Below are 12560 nucleotides of genomic sequence, written 5' to 3'. Positions count from 1 at the left end.
GTTTTGAAGGCAAAATTAATCCTTACATGCCCATAATGGGTACATTCATGGACTTCTGCAGGGTTTCCGTTTACCAGACAACCCTGAAGTAACCTCAAAAGTCAATGCAGAAATGCAAAGTCCATTACTGTGACACACAAAAGCACAATATAACTCATCGGGTAAAGGGGCGAGCCCCCAATCTGTGACCTGAACTCAACTCAATCCTTCGAGCCCACATGGCGGAAGGCGACAACTGATCCCCACACGTTGTCCTCAGATGACAACACATGCAGTAGCAGCAGCAGCAGCAGCACACATTATGCACACCCAGAGAGAACCACAGTTGAGGTTATCATCTCGTCCTTACACACACACCCCTACTCTCTCTCACACACGCATGGAAGATGAGGGAGCAAACTCATGGGATCACATATGACTACTGTAAAAAAAAAAGCCTGGTATTTGACCACTAATGGTGGCTATTTAAAAACAAACAAACATAAAAAATAGAAAGGAAGGAAGGAAAGAAAGAAAGAAAAAAGGAAATGAAGGAGGAAGGAAGGAAGGAAGGAAGGAAGGAAGAAAGAAAGGAAGGAAGGATGGATGAATATAGGCTTTGAAGTCATACTATAACCTTGAATTTAAATATTAACTTTGCTTTTAGTTACTGGTAATTTTCACCCAGTCAATTTCATGGAACTAAGCTCCAGCTATTTTCTCTGTAAAGCAAAACATAATAATTCATAACTCACGACACTATGCATGAACTAAGGAGACAATGAAATGTCAAGTGCTGGGCATAGTTCCTGCTAAAAGACGGTTAACAGTAAATAACATTCCACTCTGTAGCCCCCCATACTGGACAACCTAATCTTTACCAACTACTGAAGCACTGGCAGCACTGGCAGAATAACACGAAGCACGGCATACGCTCCAGAAATAAATGCACTCATTGCACGTGGAAATAAAACAAAAGCACGAGGGGTCAGAACTGAATTCAGCGTAAACAAGAACCCGGTTGTTACCCTTGGAAACAGCCCTAAGCACCGCTGGCCAGTGTGGTTACCATCTGCCCTGAGGGCCACCTTTGCAATCAACTGTCACCAGTGCTTGAAAGCGCGGAGCGCTACGGACGCGGCTATAGTCTACGTGACAGCATCCCACGGGCTCGTCCCACGGGCGCCCGAACGGAGTAATCTCAGGGTTCACCCCTGCTCACCCCAGGGGTCCGCGTGCCCCGGAGCAGCTGACTGACAGCCGAGCCGCGGGTTACCTGTCTCAGCCGCCGGCGCTGCGGCGGCACTTCCGCAGACTCCGGGTTACTACGGGCTACCGGGCAAACACCGATGGCGTCATCAACGCGCGCCCCGGGCGGCCGCGGTCCTTCCTGAGGGCCGACCCCTCGGCCGACGACTGCGCAGGCGCAGAACGCCGCGCGCAGCCTCGGTCCCCAGGGTTTGTGATTGGTAAATGCACGCACGCCTCACTGAACTGCACTTGTGTACTTTCTGCTTCTGAGACAGGGTCTCTCGATGTAGCTCTGGGTGACTTGGAGCTCACTATGTAGACCAGGCTGGCCTCGGACTCAGATATCAGCTTGCCTCTGCCTCCTGAGTGCTGTGGGTAAAGGAGCGCACTTTATTCTTTAGTCCACGTTTCTGCTGCCTGTGATTGCGGTTTACATATTCATCCCACCACAATGTCTCAAATTTGGTCCAATTGTGCGCCAGGCAGGTCTTAAATAAGGTCGCACTATATGCTAGGCAGACACTGTGTTCGCAACTACAGAGGTGGATCTGCTGTGCCTGCCCATGTGGAGATTATCTTTGGTTGAGAAAGTGAGTCAGATACATATATGTACGCTTCTGTGAGGCCGAGATAAGGATGTCAAATCGCCCTGGAACTGGAGGGCCAGACAGTTGTGAGCTACCACGTGCTTGCTATACACCAAGCCAGGTCCTGTGCAACAGCAACCAGTGCTCTTAACCGCTGAGGACTGTTGCAGGCCATCAGCTCACTCTGTGCTCTTAGAGGCAAACCTATGGCAGTTAAGACTCCGAGAAACAGAAAGCAGTCAGAGCCACGTTAATATAGCCCATTATTCTCTGAAGAGACTCATCTAACTGGGGAGAGGAAACTTTTGAAGACCTGAGAGAAAAGCAGCAGAAGGATCCAAAGCACCTGGCACAGGCGCCTGTGACACCCTCGAGGAAGTAGGTTGGGGAAGAACACAAGGAGAGACCATCAAGGCTTGAGGGACTGATCCTGCAGGGCCTTCTGGGCCCTTGTAAGAAGCGTAGATTCTGTCACCTGAAGAGTGAGCGACAGGACCAGGCTGCTGAGTGTGTGTTGGAAATGAAGGACTCAGAAAGAAGGGTTTGAGGAAAATAGATATAAGTCAGTGATAATTTGGAAGTTGGTGTGGCAGATGGGGAGGAATTAGATAAGCATCTTGGATTTTTTAAAAAAGAATGAAGCTATTAAAAGGGACTGATACATTTTTAGATAAGCAGACTTTCTGGTTATTTGATTACCCAAACCTAGAATTTGGGTTTTCACATTTCTCTGGCCTTCTCCACTCAGTATGTCTTGAACCTTCCCCATCTTCCCCATTTCTTAACTTGTTCCCTCTTGGGTCTTCTTATGCTACTACCCCCAAGTCTTCAGCAGGTTTCTAATTCTAAGGGAGGAAGCCTGTGGAAGAAGCTGTGAGGGTAAGGGGCTCTCCGTCCCTACCCAGCTTTAGTTCATTTTGCCTGCCAAAACACTGGCCCATGGTGCAAGATCCTACCAATCTTAAAAAGAAACAAATATAAAAATATCTGTCTACACAAACTTTCCCAAATCTTTTTAAAAGGATTTTAAAATTATCTTTAAAAATATGTGTTTGTGTGTGTATATCTGTGTGTGGGCAGATGCCTATGAGTCAAAGCGTCCATGGAACCACAGGCATTGGATCCCCCAGAGCCATTGTGAGCTGCCAGATGTTGGTGCTAGGAACCCTCCTAGGTGTTTATTGTCCTAGTGTGATGACAGGAAGCTGGCTACTCTCAAATCTGTCATTCCACCCAAATCCTTTGAAATGTTTCTATTAAAAATATACCTGGCCACGCAGTAGTGGTGTATGCCTTTAATCCCAGTACTCGCAAGGCAGAGGCAGATGGATCTCTGTGAGTTTGAGACCAGCCTGGTCTACAGAGTGAGTTTCAGGACAGCCAGGGCAGTTACACAGAGAAACCCTGTCTCTAAAAAACAAAACAGCAGAAAACCCACCTGTCCCACTTAGATGATCAGTTGGCATTTGAAAAGTTGACTTTTGAAAATTTATCTTCTACCCCAACTCATGTGTTCTTAGTTAATGTCATTAATGTCTTGCTGGTCACCCAAGCCTGGAACCCCAAATCATCCCAATTCTCGGCCACAGTCAATTGATATTGGTCACATTTGTTCAGCACCTCTTTTCTTATTAACCCTTGCCCTTGCTCCAGTTTTGTGAACTAGTCGGGTGACTTTTCTGCACCTCACTCATAAATCTCACTTATAAAATGAGAGTCTTGAACCAGATATTTCTAAAATTGGTTTTACTTGTACACACACCAAGCATAACAGAATATTTGCCTGGACTGTTGTAATCGAGGCTATTATGATAGGCCAATGAGGAAGCAGAGATTGGATTTTATAGAAATAGTACAAAAATGAAATTTCACACTAGTCAAAACTAGCCCATATTTTTTATAGAATGACAACCTACTCAGGAAAAACTGCTTACCAAAACCATTGAAAATTGGGAAAAGTACAACAACAGACATGGTGAACTGATCATTTATTGAAAATTGATTTTTAAATCTAAAACTGACAAAATGTAGTTTAAAAAGTTCAAGCAGAAATGAAAGCCATGCTATTTTCTTAAAACTCAAATGTGAATGCCTATTGTCAGAGACACATATGGCTACAATGTGTTATGCAATGAAAGAATAATGCTAAATTATAACTTCAGTGTAAAATTTGTATGAAGGAAACTGTAACTGATTCTTGAAAAACACTTTAATAGAGTAGAAAAAGTAAAAAAGACTAAGTATGTTATAAAGTTGATTGTAGTATGAAATTTACATATTGAATTTTTCTCAAGAAAATACTCTTGCCTGGTGAAAATTCTTGGCATATGCACAATTGTATTTAAATAGTTATATTCACTTACCATAAATTAATACCACACAGAGTCAGAGCAACAGGCGTCAGCATCTTGTATACATCAATGCTTCCGAAGTCCGTAGGTGTTTAGTTCTAACCTTGTATTTATTTAGTTCTGGTGCAAGGATATATTTGATCTTAAGGTTTGGAAGAATTAAAGAAGTGTAGTCTGGCTTTTGATGTGAGCTACATTGATGACTAATGTCCCTATTTTATCGGGTCCATGAATTCTCAGCTCCCACTGAGACCATGTGGCTCAGACTAAGTAATCAAAAGAACTTTCTAGGTGTCTCAGCTGGACAAAACCCAATATAGGTATAGATGATGGTGGCCGCTGACTGTCTCCCGACATCCAATCTCTTTTCTTCATAGGTTGGAGACAATATATTAATTAATAAAATGTTCTCATTTTAACTGGGTGTATGGGCAGGATTTTTGTCAGCCTCCCTTTCATCTGTCTGTGGCCTTAGAACTAAGCCCTAGGTCATGGCTGTAAATGTAATATGGCCGGAAGCCATAGCTGTTTTGACAACACATCCCACCACAATCTGACCGGGAGGTGTCGTGTTGGCTGCTTCTATAGTAGCCATTTTGGTAATAATTCGAACTTCAGTCTTGTATGAAAACAAGACCCTGGGTGCTAAAGACATTTTTTTTTTGTCTTTAAAGTTTTTAATTGTATTACTGTGCCACACTTTGTGACATAAGACAATAAAAGTGCTCCCAAAGACTTTTGGGTAGGGCCACCTACCGACTTGAAACAATCTGCCCTAGTCCTTTGACCAAGAGAAACCACGGCTGCTTAATTGAAGCCATTTTAGTTAGTTTATTTTTTTTTCCTTTCTTCTACCAACTCTAATTCTAACTGGCACAGGGATTAAAGAATAAAAAGAAAAATACACAGGACAAACACTTGCCATTTTCCCAGAGCTGAGTGGTACTAAGAAAGATCCTCGTGGAGGGAGAAGCAACTCACAGAAGTCCAGAGACCTTGGGCCTTAAGTCCCAGATCCTCCTGTGGTGCCTCCCAAGTGTTAGGGTTACACGCCTGTGCCTCCACGCCTGTGCCTCCACGCCTGTGCCTCCACGCCTGGTTCCCAAAAAGGCAAACACTCCACTCTGGTTTCATTCCTTGTCTCCTCCCCCAAAGCTTCTTTCCCTTTAAGACAGAGCTGTGCTTTTTGTTTTTTTACCTTGCTGTTGTAATTGAGAATATTGTGATAAGTTTGAGGGGGTGGCTGTGAATTTTATATAAATAGTACAGAAATAACATTAACATCAATTAAAACTGGTCTTTGTTGGAAAATAAAAACGCACTGAAAAATACCTGCTGTCTAAAACCACCACTGAAAATTGGGATAATTAAAAAACCAGACATGGTAAAACTGATCATTTATTAAATAATCTAGTTACCTCAGAGAAGATTGGCACCTCCTCAAACATCAAATGATACCTGGTTTTACATCTAGATCATATATGAAACCCCATTTCCCCCTGGCTTCATCGTCCTGTCCCAGTTGGCCTTAGAGCAGAGGAGTCATGTGACACAGTCTAGCCAATGAACTGGAAGGAGAAGGCTGCTAAGGGATTCTGGGAAAGAGGTTTTGTTCTACTAAAACAAGCGTTTTAAATGCATCCTATGGACATTTATTTGTACAGGGCACCGTGCTATTTCTTTATCATTTGTGATGCCAGAATGAGAGGAAAGATGTCTGGAGGTTCTGACAGCCATCTGGGATCCAGGTGGTGAGCATGAGTGTGGAAAGTCAACCAACAAAGGAGGACAGCAGGGAGGCGGCCTGATGCCCGAGCTTCCTGTCCAGGCCCCGGCCCCTTGCATCAGAAAGACTGTGGTACTGCTGCTGTTCTTTTGTTGCTGTTGATGGTCATACTTTGCACTCAAGGAAGGGGTGGGAGGTCGCCAGGGACCCAAGCAATTCACTCAAGCTCCAGATTCAACGAAGTTTCAAGCAGCAGCCATTTTAACAAGCCTAAGTATGCCCTGTGCCTATGGGACGTTCTTCTGGAGTCCCAGGTGCCCCCTTCAATCAGACTTACCAACTTATAGGTCTTCAGGAAAACCCCACAAAGGTCATAGTCCAGTTGTCTAAGATGGCCCCATTGGGTGCTGGGTTCCCCAAAGTCACTTTTGATGTCTGCCAGCTGTACCCCTATGATTCCGTGACCTACTTACTCTGTTTGCGATTTGTTAATCACCGAACTGCACGCTTATGTGTGCCCAAACCATGCAGTTAGAAAATGAGCATATATAAGTAATAAAACTGAACTGATTTTAAAAAATACTTTTATTATAAAAGTAAGAGAAAAGAGGGCAACATAAACCAGCAGAGAATTTGGCATTGTACTCGACAGTATTGAGTTTGAGGGCTGAGGAGAGGAAATCACGAGGAAGAGTGTTTGCTGCACAAGCATCAGGACCTCAGTGCAAATCCAGAAGACACAGAAGAAGCCAGGCCTGGATATGCAATTTTACTGCTGTAGGGAGGCAAAGATAGAATTGCTGGAGCTTGCTGGCTCCTAGCCCAGCTCCAGGTTCAGGGAAAGACCCTGCTTCAAAGGAATAATGCAGACAGTGAAAGAGCAGGACACGGAACCGCCACCACTACCTTGGCCGCCAGTCTGGTTAGATGGGAGTAATAGCAGTTCTCAGTGGATTCCCCAGGCGCTCATCAGACGCTTTGTCTCTAGCTTGGCTTTTAGTGTGCTCCATTCTCGAACACAGTCTTCCACAAATGCATGTTGTGCCGTTATGTGGAAACACATGCACTGAGTGTGAGGTAAAGATCATTGTTCCTGGGAAGATGGGGCCTATGTAAGGTCCTGTAAAGGGACGTGAGCAAATTCTTTAAGTTGGATGCCACATTGCAGCTCCACAAATTCCACCGAAAATTAGCAGGGGGCCTATTTATGTCGACTGAAGATGGAGTGAGAAATATGTCAACATTATCATTTTCCCAGGCATTTTGATATGCTTTCAAATTCTTGTGTTTAAAGTAAAAAAGGCATGTTTCATGTTTTCCAGTGTTCCCATTAGGTGTCTAGCCAGTTGGTTGAGGACAGTGATTCTTCATCCCTTCAGCCTTGAAGCGGAACAAAACAGGCTAGCTGTCTCCATTGTCTTCACAGGGGCTCCGTGAGTGGTCGCCATGCCCACTTGTGGAGGGATGTTGGTGGCCAGAGGAAGGAGGCAGCAGCAAACTGAAGCAAATGTTCCAGGCTCCCCCCCATCCCATTCGCCCCTTTTAGCTGCACGTGGACCTCAGTGAGAGGCCATCGTTTCTTAACAAAAGCAGCTTCTCAGTGGCTGTGTCCCTCCTTGCTGATCATCCCAGGTCTCCTCATTCCCGTTCCTTGTCGCTCTGAAAGAACATGATTGGACAGCTCTAGCTTGTGTGGTCAGGAGGCAGGTCACATGCTGAATTTTGACTGCTGAGTCTTCTTCTTTGGACTAGGAAGGGAAAATAGAGCTTCCTGCATCTGGCATTTTATCACTAGGGGTGTGACAATCCTCTGCTCAGCAGACAAATTATCCCATGCTAATCACACGCGATTTCTGGATGATTGGAGACATATTACATGGCCATGGAAAATGTTGGCCGACGGAGAAGACAAAGATAAATGGCGAATGACAGCACTTGGGCTTCTTACGTGCCTGCACCCCGTAAAAGCTTAATTAGAATCTTCGGATTACCCAGAAGAGAGCTACATGTGAGATATCCTCTAACTTGGGTGTGTACAGCGCACTATAGCAAAGTGGTTTACACCATGGAGGCCTGCTGAGGTAAGGGCACGCTGTGCTTTTTCTCACAAACTTACGTTTTCTTTAGTTCACTAAAATCTAATTTGGTGAAATAATCTTTGTTCCAGTCCCATGCTTGTACGGTAAACATTTTTTTTTTTTTTTACCTCACCAAGCCGTCTCCCCAGTCTGGGAAAACAATTGTTGCTCTCATGTCCTAAGAAGAGTCAGTTAAAGAGAATGATAAACCTTTTCTCTCTATACTAACCTTTCCCCTTTCAGAGGAGGGAGCCCTGCACTAAAGTCACATGTGGAACAGACACCGGAACACTTTTCAACCCTCTGCTTGGCAGTTATTCTAGATTTTAAAACCTCAAATTGTTTATTGCTGCCAGATCAGTTTTAGAAAGCAGAGGGGGTTGGTATAGAGTCACACCGTAGACTTTAAGATTGAACTCTCAATGTGTCTATGTAACACCTCTCCTATTTTCTGCCACTGTTTTGGGATTCTGTTTAAAGTAAACATTATCATAATTCTGTATTTAGTTCTAGATGGATTAAAACAAGAGCAACATTACCAAACCACTGCATTGACTGGAACACAGGGGAAAGGACTGTGGTCAATACACAGTGTGACATCCTTCACTCTTTCAAAGACAGTAATCAACAAGAGGAATTTTGAGGACCAAACAATATTGTTTCACACTGCTAATGACAAGATTTTGGAACCAACTTTCAATATGATAATCACAACAGACTATTTATTTGTAGTTTGTCTTCACTGCTATAGGAATGAATGAGTAGCTTTTTCTCCATCCCCAAAAGTCTTCAGCTCAGCATCTTCATTCCTTCCTGTATAGATAGTAGGGACCTGGAAACCCATTCCAGGCTCAGAGATGATGGGTAGTGGGGTGGTAGTGATAGCAGGACAGCTGCGTGGGCCCAAGCAGGGGAAAGAAGAGAATCCTATCCTACAGAGGACTGGCCCTGGTGGTGGAGGGTGAAATTAGTCTTTGAACATTCCTGGAGAGAAAGCACACACACAGGAGCACACACTCATACTAGGAGCTCACCAATTGCAGAGTAGAAAAAAGATGTAATATTAAGGACTTATACCTGATGTTAAAAATATTGGCCTTCTGAAAGCAATGAATTTGGAGCAATTAGCAGAATGAGGCATCTTCTCTATCTAGATTATAAAGCACTATTTTATAAACCAATTTAAAAAGCTGACACAATGGTAGCTCATAGATATAGCTTGATTGACACACAGCAGCCTTGTAATGTTAGCAACTACACAGAACAAGTAGACACTCCTATATGTTGAACAAATTGATGCTTACAAAGGAAATGCATCTTCTTCACAAGCCCTTATACCTTCTGAAGCTCCTTGGTCCAGAACGGCCACTGGACAGGTAGTAGCAGTTCCCCCAAGTGAACAAAGCAAAGTCCAAAGAGATGAAGAGACATGACCTAACTTCAATGACCTTAATGAAATGACCTTCAACCAGTGATAAATTGTGTTGGGAAGTAGAGAGCCAAACCTCTCACCTGAATGATCCTTAGATGTGAGTTAGAAAGTCTCCCTGGGATCTCCAGCAGGTTTGTGTCCCAACTTTCTACAGAGGCAACCTAATCATTTGATTCCCTTGTTGGCTTTATCCTTTCTTCGGTCATATCCCTCACTTGCCATGAATCTTCCTGGCATAAATTATGTCATCATGTATGTTATTTCCACCCAAATCCATGCCTTAGGGTCCTCTTTTGGTGGTAAGGAACACAAATCCCTATTGCTGGTTGGACTTAATGAACATTTAATAGATGCGCAGCCCTATCCCAGTCTCTACAAAGGAGCCATTTAGGACATTTTTGGGTCCATTACTTTGAACAAAGGTGGCAACTCCAAAGAGGAAACATGAATAAATGAGAAAAAGCAAAAGATGACAGCTGTGTATATAGGTGGCCCTCGTTGGGGATAAGATAGCACAATGGTGCTTACTTCCTAATATATGACTCTCCCGGGATATTTAATGTGTCTTTCAGGGAAAATAATGTCATACTATTAAGAATTAGTAATACATACTTTCAGATGACATTAGCCTATTAATTCCAGTTCTGTCTTAGTTGAACACAAAATGCTGTTCAGTGTTTAGATGATTTATCAAGATATGAACTGAAGCTTGCCAAATCTCTAGCTGAAGTCATAAATAATTTCAACATCTTTTATTTCACATTTGCTGTTTAAAAGGCCATAACGTTGGCAAATGTATCATTGCTAGACTTTCTGCCTCAAATTATATTTTGAGCACTAAATCTATTTAAAAAGCAGCTTAACTCACAGCTTTCTTTAAAAGCATAGACTGATGTCCACCTGCATTTGTAACTTCTCTGGGCAGAGTAAGGGTTCTATACATATTGATGCCAAAATCTTGGCTTCAAGATGGTTTGTCTCTTCCAAAATTCATGTTGAAAATTTGTTACCAGGGTAAATGTAGAGAGGTGCTGGGACTTTTTGAGGTGTTTTGGGTCTCATGGGGCTCTATATTCTTGAAAGGATTAGTGCTAACTTTTCAGGAATAAGTCACTTCTTGTGGGGAAGTGTTGGTCATCACAAGAGTGGTGCACAGAAGCACAGCTTCCTCTTCTCCCGCGTGCTTTCGCTCCTGACATGTAATCCTTTCTGCTTTCCCACAGGATGAGGCCCTCACCAGATGGCACCCAGGTGCCAGTGTGATGCTCTTAGACTTCCCAGCCTCTAGGAGAGTGAACCAAGATAAACTTCCTTTACAAATCACCCAGTGGCAAGCAGATTGAGATACATGCCAACTTCCAGAAAGAAGAGTTGACTGAGAGTTGACGGAAGACCTTTTCTCTATCCCAGCCCTAGATTTCCACTGATTTCTAAGCTCTGTTCAAACAAGTCCCTTAACTGCCATTAGAATCACACTTATATATAATGTATGGACCCAAAACTCTAGAGTATGCCACCATTTTTATTATGCTAAATCACCAGTGTTCTAAGGAAGTGACAGGCAAGCCACAGTTACACAAATAACTTACCAGAATTCTCTGGCTATTGGCCAAGTTTTGGAGCCACTGATAAGTCGAGGGAAAGTCCTGCCATCCCCAAACCCCAAACTACCAAATGTGAGACTATAGGATGTTAGGATCCCTTGAAGAGCCGCTTCACAGGGGGAGACTTTCCTGAAATGACCTGAAACTAGGGCTCCACAGAAGCATAGCCCGGAGAGATGTGCTGGGACCAGTAATGAAATCGGTGGTTCTGAGCCAATCTATACAACCTCCTCCAGAAATCCTAGCCATTGCAGGGAAGACAGAGCAGTGGAAAAGAAGAAAGGCAAGGGCTGGTCATGGAGATGTTAGAAAGGAGAGGCATGGGGAAACTGGTAGAAGAACCTTCTGTGGGCATTATAGTGAACAGGCTGTTCCATGAAGTCAATTGATCATCGCTCAAGTTTCAAAACAACTGACTGAGAATGGATGACTCCACCGGGTGTTGAAAACCTGTGAAGATGACAACACCCACCAACAAATCATTGCAGGGAAGCAAGGAATGAGCACATTGTCACCACCAACTGGATACACAGTAGCCCAAAGCTTGATGAAACATGGCAAGTGTTGAATTATTGTGGACCAAAGAAGCTATCAACACATCTCTCTATGTACATTATTCTTCCAATGAGCTTTCCTGTTGTATTTTTATCCTTCTAACAATGTATCCTTGCTTCTAGTGATAAACACACACACACACACACACACACACACACACACACACACACACACACAAAATACCAGCCAACCCTCTCCTGTACTATGGGGTAGTGCCTGGCAGGACTAACCACACTCCTGTTTTTACTTTTAAAACAGCATTTACTTTTAAAAACAAATTGATTATGATTCAGAAGACATACAACAAGTTTCATATATTCAAAATGTAAAATTATGTATTTTCCAGTTTTTATACCTGTAACATCTGGCTGCCACCCTAGAAGCTTTATTCTTGTCCTTCTCATACTTTGCCCCCTCTCTAAGTGACTGAATATTTCTATGTCATGGTAAATTATGTATATAGTCAAGAATTTCAGGTCGACAAGATGACTTAATATATAACAGCCCTTGCCACAAAAGCCTAGTGATCTGAGTTCAATCCTCAGAACCCACATAAAGGTGAAGGAAAAGAATTAACTACACAAGTTGTCCTTTGGTTGGCTTCCATATTCATGCTGTGATATGTGTGCCTACTCCCTTTGTATGCACGCACACACACACATATTAATAAAGTTTAAAAAGAATTTCATATACATGGAATCACGTTTTTTATCTGATCCTTTGATGCATACTTATTTTGAGATTTGTCCATGATACAAAGTAACCAACAGTTCCTTTTCACTGTTAAGTAGAATTTCATTGTAGGAGTATGTCATAACTTATTATCCATTCATCCGCTGATAGCTATTTGGGTTGTTTTATGGTTATTGGCTATTGCAAACAAAGCTACTAACACAATTAAACATAAATATTTGTGGAAACATATGCTTTCACTTCTTTTGCATAAATTCCTAGGGATGCAAGGAGTGTGTACTTAACTTTTAAAGGCACTGCCATG

This window comes from Microtus ochrogaster, chromosome 16 (genome assembly GCF_000317375.1).
Source record: "Microtus ochrogaster isolate Prairie Vole_2 chromosome 16, MicOch1.0, whole genome shotgun sequence".
In the NCBI taxonomy this organism is placed as follows: Eukaryota; Metazoa; Chordata; class Mammalia; order Rodentia; family Cricetidae; genus Microtus; species Microtus ochrogaster.
This window is presented reverse-complemented; position numbering follows the sequence as displayed.